Source organism: Suricata suricatta, chromosome 2 (genome assembly GCF_006229205.1).
Source record: "Suricata suricatta isolate VVHF042 chromosome 2, meerkat_22Aug2017_6uvM2_HiC, whole genome shotgun sequence".
NCBI lineage: Eukaryota > Metazoa > Chordata > Mammalia > Carnivora > Herpestidae > Suricata > Suricata suricatta.
This window is the reverse complement of record NC_043701.1, coordinates 180,226,101-180,236,045: the sequence shown is the minus strand read 5'-3', so window position 1 is coordinate 180,236,045 and position 9,945 is coordinate 180,226,101.

The window sequence follows — 9,945 nt, the reverse complement described above, 5'->3', positions numbered from 1 at the left end:
ACCCAACATGGCAAGGCCAGAGGAGTGGACGGAAGATCAACAAAGGATCGGAGGGGACGGGTCAACCGTGAGGAACAAGCAAGGAAGGAGCAAGTGGTCCAAGAAGTGGAGTCTGGAAAGGGAGCGTTTTGTGAAGCTGGTGCCAGTCAGTCCCATATCCAGAGCATTCCTCAAACTCTCGGAAGTCAAGGGAGGAGGCAAATTGCCATAACCACTGGGCAGACACTGTATCTTGAAACCAGGAACAATAATACCCACCTACAAGCTGGTGGGGGGTGGGGGGGCCCTTGAAATAGCACATATGAAACAACGGAACAGAGCACGTGCTAACAAATCGCAGACGTAATGACCAACACTGTCACGATTAACCTCCATCCACGGGACACTGCCCTTTTGGGAGGAGCTCACTCAGCTGAACACCGTCTGTTCCTCGCCATACCTACATCCTTTCCGTCTCTTTTTACTTGTTGTAATGATCTTGGCATCTGTATATTTGTTACCATAAGTCACCTCAAAGAATTTTTAGAGACAGATTGGGGTCCGTTATGAGTAAAAAGAGTTATCTGAGATAATAAGTAGATTTCACGTCTACTGATAAATTCATGCATTATGTTCAAGGTGCTTTCTATTCAGGAAAGGATACAATATATATCGGGAGAAAAATAAGATGGAAGAGCGAACCATCTCCCTTTTGGACTATTATTTTTAGTTGGATGACTTAAGAGGGAAAATTTCCCAAATTTTATGCAAAATGAGATTTATGTGATATCAGTGTACTGTGATCATTAGATAGAGCCGTGTCACGTTCCAGCCGATAATCCGTGTGGCAGGGGCTGGATGTGAAGAATGATTGCGGATAATAAATACTCCAGCCCTCATACCCAGGGCTGGTGCTCCAGCCTCTCCAACACTCTGCGCGGATCCACGGGCACATTCGGACCCACAGTCTCAGGACCCCTGGCGCTGTGGGAAGTGAGGGGCCGGCCTGAGTGAAGTCAGGAGGGATCGTGGGACGTAAGAGATGCAGCTCTCTCCCAGGTGGCAGATTTGGGAGGTCGTGGGCGACAGCGAAAGTCAGGCAGACTTAACTTCACACCCAGTGCCACTTGCTTTCCAGCTGCGTGACGACCTTGCAAGAACTTTCAGTCTCAGGGCACCTGGGGGGTTCAGTCAGTTGAGTATCCGATTTCAGCTCAGGGCATAATCTCGCGGTTTGCAAGTTCAGACCCCGGGTCCAGCTCTGTGCTGACAGCTAGCTCAGAGCCTGGAGCCTGCTTCGGATTCTGTGCCTCCTTCTCTCTCTGCCCCTCCTCCGTTCATGCTCTGTCTCTCTCTGTCTCTCAATAATAACTAAGTGTAAAAAAAAAATAATAAAATAAAATAAAAAATAGAACTTTCAGTCTCTCGGCCCCAGTTTTCCTTATCTGTGAAATGGGTGAAAACAATGCCCACCTTGCAAGGTTTTACAAGTTAAGAGTACTTGCCAGGCACCGCACCTTTAGCCTGGTATACAGTTACTATATAATTAAAAATATTTTTTTAAAGAAAGGTATCACTAATAATACTCTGGAATTTGGCCCGGTTGATACCAGATTCCTACCGATATTCTAAGCCACGGGATATTTCTAGGAAATAAACTTCAGGGGCGCCTGGGTGGCTCAGTCTAACTCTTGATCTCGGCTCAGGTCATGATCTCCTGGTTCATGAGTTCGAACCCCATATCAGGCTCTGCTCTGACGGCGTGGAGCCTCCTTGGGATTCTGTGTTTCCATGATTCTGCCCCTCCTCTGCTTGTGGCCTCCCTCTCTCTCAAAATAAATAAATAAACTTGAAAGAAAATAAACTTTAGAGCAAATTAGGGTTACTAAAATGAAGTGACACAAGCCGAAAAGTCCCGTCGGAGCTGAATTATTGAGGGAACGCCCAAACTTTCCTACGTGGAGGGTAAGCAGTGAGGACCAGCCATGCCAGCAGGCGCGGGTGTGGCCCAGGCAGCAGCGACGCTGGGTTTTGAATTTTGCTGGGCCATCCCTGGTCGAGACAGAGGCACGACAGCAAGGACTGTTCTCTTATGGCACGAACCCCCGGGGAGAGGAGCGCTCTGATCTGACCATGGTGGGGAGACCTGCCCATACGAGGCGCTTCCACAGTCCTCAGCAGGGGCTCACTGAGGCTCACGAACAGACGGCGTGAGGTGGACCGCCAGGCCACTGGGCCCCAGGACCATGCTCTGGGCCCCTGACCCCCCACCAAGAACCGAGCCCGTAGAGGTGTGCCATGAAGCTGCAGACACAGGTAGCATGCTAATGAGGACACCCACAGAGCTAGCGACGTCACCAATTTTATTTCATATTGACAAATGCCAGCATAGAGAGAAGAAATATTAAATGCACAGCAATAGATTCAGATGCCCTTAGAGAAGAGAAGTAATTAAAAAGTAAGGGTGACAAAGGCCCAGGTTATTTAAAGAAAAATTGTTAGTGTGAAAGGAGATCTCCGAGCAGCCGAGGGAAGAGTGTAGAAGACCAGATCCTTGGGAGGAGGCTGATGCAGGACGCGCTGGTAGCAGAAGAGTCTGCGGTCATTATGGATGGAGCCTGGCGTCAGCTCCTAGTGTGAACTTGTTATCGGAGTATTTTATAGTCCACCTGACCGAAAAGAACAACTGGACTGTGAAATGATAGAGCAAATAAAAAAAGCCGTAAAAGAGCCAGAGTGATAGTAATGGGAGATTTTAAGTACCTGAGCACAGAGCAGAGTGCATTAAGTGGATGAAATAAAGCTTGAAGCCTGCGCAGAGGAGGCTTTGGGAAGGGGAGGTCGGGAGGAGGGGGACGTATCAGGAGGGAGGAGGGTTTCTCGGGAGGGGACTCTTTAACCCCATGTCTAATGTATTTGTATACAAACGGAGTGTATCTCTAGGCCGGGAATCTGCATTAGTGCCCTTGTGCCCGTGAACGGTCAGCCGGGCTCTCTTGGCCTCTGTGCCCGACAATCAGCTGCTGGGCCCGGCTCCCCGCATCCCCGGAAGATCCCCACTCGCCACATCGGAACCGCGTTCCCGTTGCGCCGTTTAGTGCATTTATTTAAAATTTAAATCACATCCCTGGATTATGGTTTTAAGACATGTTTCTGAATTAAGTCTCAGAGTGAAAGCTTCCTGTCCCAATAAACTGATACTGCATTACTTCAAGACGCCTGCCACATCAGGGTGGCTTCGGGGCGGGGTTGTGTCAAGCACCCCGACACTGCGGGGCCAGGGCTCCACGGCACTCCCACACTCCGAGGGCAAAGGAAGGCCTGGAAAGCCCAGCAGCAAATCCACCCATGAAGCAATGCACGGGGAGCCCGTTGGTACAGATTTAGCACAGAGGGTGAGGGGGCTCTGGGGGCAGAAGACCTACTGTAGGGGCTCCTGGGGGGCTCAGTCGATTACACGTCTGGCTTTGGCTCAGGTCATCATCCCACGGTTTGTGGGTTCGAGCCCCATGTTGGGCTCTGTGCTGACAGGTTAGAGCCTGGAGCCTGTCTTCAGATTCTGTGTCACCCTCGCTCTCTGACCCTCCCCTGCTCATGCTGTCTCTCTCTCTCTCTAAAAAAAAAAAAAAAAATTAAAAAAATTAAAAAAAAAAAAAAAAAGAAAAGCTACTGTCGCTGCCTCTGTTTCAGGGTGGCCGTGAACCAAGCTGCCCCTGGCCCTGGGGTAAGCCTGACTCAACCTCCCCATCTGGGAGCCAAGAAACTGGGTCTCAAACCATTTGCCAGCCCAAAGGTCCAGAAAATTCGATCCTGTGGGTGGGGCACACAGCCTGGCAGTGACCAAGAGAGCGCGGTGAGTTAAACAAGTTGATTATTTGAGGGGAGATTATTTGGCAGAGAGACGCCAAATTCTGAGCGCGCGGATACAAGAGGCAAAATGGATGGGAAGAATCCAGGTGTCAACCACCACATCGGAGCACCCAGGCAAGGCGCAGAGGCCGGGCTCCCTCTCCAAACAGCATGATGAGGGGACCCAAAAGTTGGAAAGGAATTCAATCCTCCATCCCACCCCCCACCCCTGCCCGGCTCACTTTAGTTTCCTCTGTTTCCAAGGCACTTTGCGCAAGCAGACCAGAGTCCACAAACAAAAGGACCCAGAGCAACTGTTCAGTGTTCCCTCTTCACAATGCAAAAATAAAACCCTGGCACAATATGATTTTAGCTATTTGTTCTGAGATTATGCTTTCCATTTTCAGGATGTTAATAATGGGCTCTGGGGGGATTTTTTTCTGGACCCAATAGCCATGTTATAAAACTAAACATCCATGTGGGGGAGGGAAATTGAAGTCATTATCCTGCAGAGGGGAAGAAGTCCCGAGCACCCTCAGCCGGAGCGCCGCCAGGAAACACAACAGCTGCCACCCGCAGGTGTAACGCCTGGTCAGTGGTCAGCATCCACCAACGTGCTGAAGGTTCCTTCCTCCACGTCCTCAGGAAGCGCTTCCCTTTCCCGGGGGCCCTCTGGGGTCCTGAGAGGCCGAAGACAGGGCAGCCCAGGCACTTACGTGACAGACACACACACCCCTGCGGGTGCCACCCGAGGTCATCCCTAGCAACGCTCCCACCGCCTGCTGGCGCTCACGGCTTCCCCAGGGATTTGACGACCAGAGCAGGTGCGGATGGGGACGGAACTGAGGTTTAGGAAAGGCAGTTTCGTCATCCAGCTCAGGCCACTCTCTAAGAATGAGCCAGACATCCAGGACCTGGAAATGTTCAGACTGGAGACCAAAGCAAACTAAAAGGGGAAGGGGACCCAAGGACAGTCACAGAGAAGCAGTGTGCCTCGTCGATGTTAGCGCACACGGCGGGGGGGGTGGGGGGGGGGAAGGGGGGGTTGCAGTCCTTGACTAGGTCATTAATTCCTTCCTTCCTTCAGAAGCACGCCAACTCAGCTCGTCACTGGCTGTGAAATCGTAGGCAACTCACTGGCTCTCTCTTTTCCTCATTTCTTTGTAAGTTTCTGGGAACTGTCTACGAACTTCGCACCATTGGAGAATTCGAGGGATCCACTAACACTCTAGGAAGAGTGTTGTGTGTAATAAACACTCGGTAGATGCCAACCATGAATGACGATGAGGATGAGGGCAACTGTCTCAGCAGGGGCCTCGCCTAGTAAACAGAAGCTACACCAGTTACTTTAAGAGAGAATTTAGTATGAGAAACTGTTTGAAAAAGCACTGGAGAACAGAGGAAATGAAATGGGAACACAGGTAGTAACTGTAGAAAGCAGCCACCACCTAGCGAGGGCTGGGGGAACATTGAGATTATTATATATGCACCACATATATATGCATATGTAGTACATATGTAATAATATATTGTTCATATTATATATTATATATTATGTATTATATACTATATATGCTACATATATAATAACATTATTATATAAAATATATATGCTACATGCATATGGGATAATATATTATTATATGTACATATATAGTATATATAATATATAGTATACATCATATACTATACATACATATATATTATATATGCTACATATATAATAACATTATTATATTATATAATATATATGCTACATAATATGGGATAATATATTATTATATGTGCACATATAGTATATGTAATATATAGTATACATCACATGCTATATATACTATATATTATATAGTATATAACCTACGCCCTTGGCAGGGATACTTTGCTGAGGTGGGACCCAACCCTCTGAGCTGGAGAATGAGGGCCTACGGGGATCACAATGAGAAGCGGGAACAGAAAACGCCCCGGAAACTGCTGGAGAAACTGGAGGGAAGAGCAGGCAAAAAGAAAAGAGCAAATCCCTGCCCCCTGGGACCTGCCCAGCTGCCTCTCTAGCACCCTGCTGGGAGCAGCTGGCAAAGGAGTTGGTGTCTGCAGAGGCTCAGCCCCCCATCTCTGGGCAGGGGTGCAGGAGGCTGGGTGGGGCCTGGAAACAGAGCTTAATAGCAGACACGGTGCAGATGGGGTGCCGACAATGGAGTAGGTGACAGCGAGGAAGAAGCCAGAAAGGGTCTCTGTCCCCCACGCAGCTTAGGGCTCCTGAGGCAGGTTGGCCTTAGCAAATACACACAGAGATGGATACGTCATTACAAAGTTTGATAAGCTCTGAGAAGGACATGATAGTGGGACAAATTTGAATGGGGGGGGCGCCTCTCTGTAAAGTTTGTTTAAGCTGAGATGTGAAGTTCTCCACCTGCAGAATCTCCCGGTGGGGGGAGAAGGGTGATTTTCTAAGCAGAGAGACTATGTGGACAAGTGGTCCAAAGTGGGAAGAGCGTGGTGTCCTGGCAGAACTGTGTTTCCTGCTAGGATCGGCCAAAGCTGACAGGAGGCACGTGGGGCTTCTGTCCCACTCACCCTTGACCCCTCGGCCACCGAGGTTGAGCTGCGGAGCCTCTTGGACCATCGGTTTTCCATCTTCACGACAGAGAACCAGGTCTGTCCACTCTCCTCCCAGAGATTCTGTGCGTGCAAACGAAGCGATGTACAAATGCAAACTAACATTGGCACTGCCTAGAGCTCAGAGCAATCTGGCGTTTTCTCTCAGGGGCCTCCCTGGAAGAGTACATTGGTGTAGTCTTCTGGGCTAGAAGATCCCAGCTGGATTTCAGCCCAATCCCGACCATCGTAAGCTGACCCCCCGGTACACATTCAATGGCAGCATTTGTGACTAAGAGTTGTTTACATTGATGGCTCTCCGTTTCCACCATCACTAATCTTTATGCATAAAACTAATGTGTGTGGCAGCTCTGCCCCCAGAGCCCCACATTTATTTGCTTCGTGTGGATTGGTTTTTGTCATATTTCAGCTAAGAAGGACAGTTTGAGTATGAAGACGGAATGCTTTGCTTTACTCCATGGTAGCGTGTCTGCTCTTGGGGCCTGGATCCATTCTGTCACTCGTTCAATAAATACTTGAGTCCCCATTATGTGTCAGCACAAATCCTGAATTATGATTCTCTCTTAATAAATCTTATAGTGTTGATATTTCAAAATATTTTCTCAGATTCATAAGACTCAAGAAATCCATTTATCAAGGAAAATCGGGGGACTGATTGCAAGCGTTCAGCAATTCGCAGATCTGTTGGAGAATTTCCCCCAGCATCAGGAGCGCCCTCTGTGCTCAGGGTCTCACTGCTCACTGTCCAGCTGCGTCTAGACTTACATCAGGCAAGTTTTGTTTTGCAGCATCTCGTGAGGGCTTCTCTCCCTGGAGGTGGATGGTGTCTGTGAGCCAGACCTTAGTTCCCAGACATCCAGTGAATTTTGAACATTGAAGGACAGTTGGCTAGATTCTACCAAGAAGGACTGAAATTCAAGGCCATTGTCCCGTGGCCACATCCCCAGAAGAAAGCCAGGCTGGGGAATGAGGAAGGGGTCCCGGGACCCGGCACTCAGCCCTGGGGGTTCAAGAGAAGAAATGAGGACCAAATACATGGTACCCACTCACCATCCTTGAGATAGAAGTGAATGGGAGGCGATTTTTTTATTTACTGCTGTGTCCGCCTCCTTTGATGGCCACCCCATGCATATCTTAATGTGCCAGTGGTCCCCACCTGACATTTAAAGCATCCCGGCGACATTTTTCCCAGCAGTCACCAGATCCTGAATTGTTTTAATGAACCATCCCCTTTACCCAGCATGCCGCAGCCTCACCTGAGCTGTAACCCAGATGCAGCCTTAGCTCATCGTTTCGGCTCAGTGGGGACGAGCCACCGCCGTGCTGTTCTTTGTTTTCCTGAATGGGTGGTTGGGGCATCTGCAGATTAGCTAATGGAGGGCGCTCCGTCTTGCCAAATGTTAATGGTGTAAAATGTGATCATTTTGTTGACAAATGTAAACGGGCTTCCTTCTGACTTGCAGTAGAAATAATCCCTCAATTTTGCAACCTGGGAACAACAGCTTTGGTTGATGTTGATTACTCCATTTCTCGCTCCTTCCAGTAATACAGTGATTTCTTTCCACGCCAGCTTTCAGGTGGCGGGTGGATGATGTTTTCTCATTAGCGCCCTAATGATAGATATGACCGCTTCCACGTCCGGATTGCACCATCTTAGAACCGCAAATGAATTCGTCAGTGCAGTGGCTGCGAGCACATTTCTGCTTCACTCGGGTCTGTCTCGAGAAGTTTCTTTCTCCTCCTCCCAAGTCACGGGAAGCTGGGCGGTCTCCGAGGGGACACCACACCCTCGAGCCTTCGCTTCGTAGTTCAGTGCGACCCGTGCAGGCAGTGGCTTTTAGTTTTAACCTTGGGTTGATATTAATAGCCTGGGAGCTTTTGCAGAAAATGTCATCTTACACACATATCCACTTCTGCAAATCTATGTAAAATGTGGCCCCCCTCCGCGTGGCTCTCATTGTGACATTTCTCCCCAAATTTTAGTAAAAGAACTGTTTAAAATTACATAAGAATTTGGCATTAAATTCCACACTTAAGGAGCCCACTGGTAGGCCTCTGCTTGATGGCCTCTGAATTAATAATGAGGAATTCATTAATTTATATTGCATTTCTACTACTGTCCTGGACCCTGGAGGGACCAGAGTGAGCAAAAATATTCCTCAGGGAGACTAGGAGCCGGTGACAGAGACAGAGCGATGGCAATGATGGCAGAGACTGAGTCATGACCCAGCGTGGCACAGGCGAGCCGGGACCAGGGAACCCCGACAACGTGGGCCCCAGGGGCCTCCGGGGGCGGCCACGAGTGACAGGAGGCTTCCCTGTGGGGACGCGGTGTGCGTCGTGTTCTGAAGGGTGCACCAGGCTGAACACGAGTGCAGAGTCTCCCATAGAAGAGGCCCCGGAGGAGGGAGGGCGAGTGGGGACCGAGGAAGGCAGTGTGGGGACCAGCGGGGCGGAGGGGCTGGGATCATACAATCTCTCTGGTCCCATTGAGCACTTTTACCTTCATCCTGGGAGCAGCCAGAAGCCAGAGAAGGGAGCAGTGGGCGACGCATGACCAGGTTTCTGTTAGGGAACAACGCTGGGTTGTGAATCGGGGAGTTCGGGACGGACGCCGATGGCTCGGTTGGGAGCTTTCTTAGGAGTCCAGGAAAGACAGAGCGGGGGCTGGGGCTTGGGGGATGGTGGGAAGACGGGAAGATGCACACGGACGGAAGACATTTAGGAGGTAAGACGGGCAGGACTTGGGAGCGGAGGCAGGGGGAGAGGAAATGGGAAGAGTGACATTTGCTGAAACGGGCCACACTGAGGGAGCAGACAAGGATCAAGAGTCTGAGGTGCCTTCAAGATGCTCGAGTGCATCCTCTGGTTTTCTTTATAGAGTTCTTCCTCTTGCACGAGACTCGGTAGCCTTCTCCATACGGACCTGCACCTGACCCCCAGCAGCCGGCCTTACAGTCACAATTCGAGGTTGGAGGGACAGGCAGGAATTCCCCCTGTAGAAAGAGCCTGTTTAGGGGGTAAACCCAGTGCTCCCCACACACGCGCAGACGGCAGGGTGGACCCCAGCTGGCATGGCGGGCCACCGCATTGTAGGAGCCCCCTTCTCCCCTCTACAAGTTCCCAAAGGGAAGTCCCTTCTGGAGGATGGGAAGGGAGGAAGCAAGAGGGGGACTGGAGAGCAGAGAGGCCCCCGCTCTGGTTCCATCTCCGTCTCGAAGCAGTTCTGCTCACCTGCGCGGCTGACGCCTGGGCACACTCTACCTCTGAGCAAAGGCCAGCAGTTTGAGGAGGGAAGTTCCCGTGGGAGGGGACATGGGGAGCCACCGGTGGCTGAGGATCGAGCCAGGCTCTTCGGGGCGGGAGGGTTATCAGCCCTCCAGCTGGTGTTCTGATCCACTTCGGTTCTCGTCTTCCCTCGGATTTCCTTGTTTCTGCCTCCCTTCCTTAGTTCAAGTTGTCCGCTCTGCCTCAGCTTCACCGCCCGTGGCCCTCACCGGC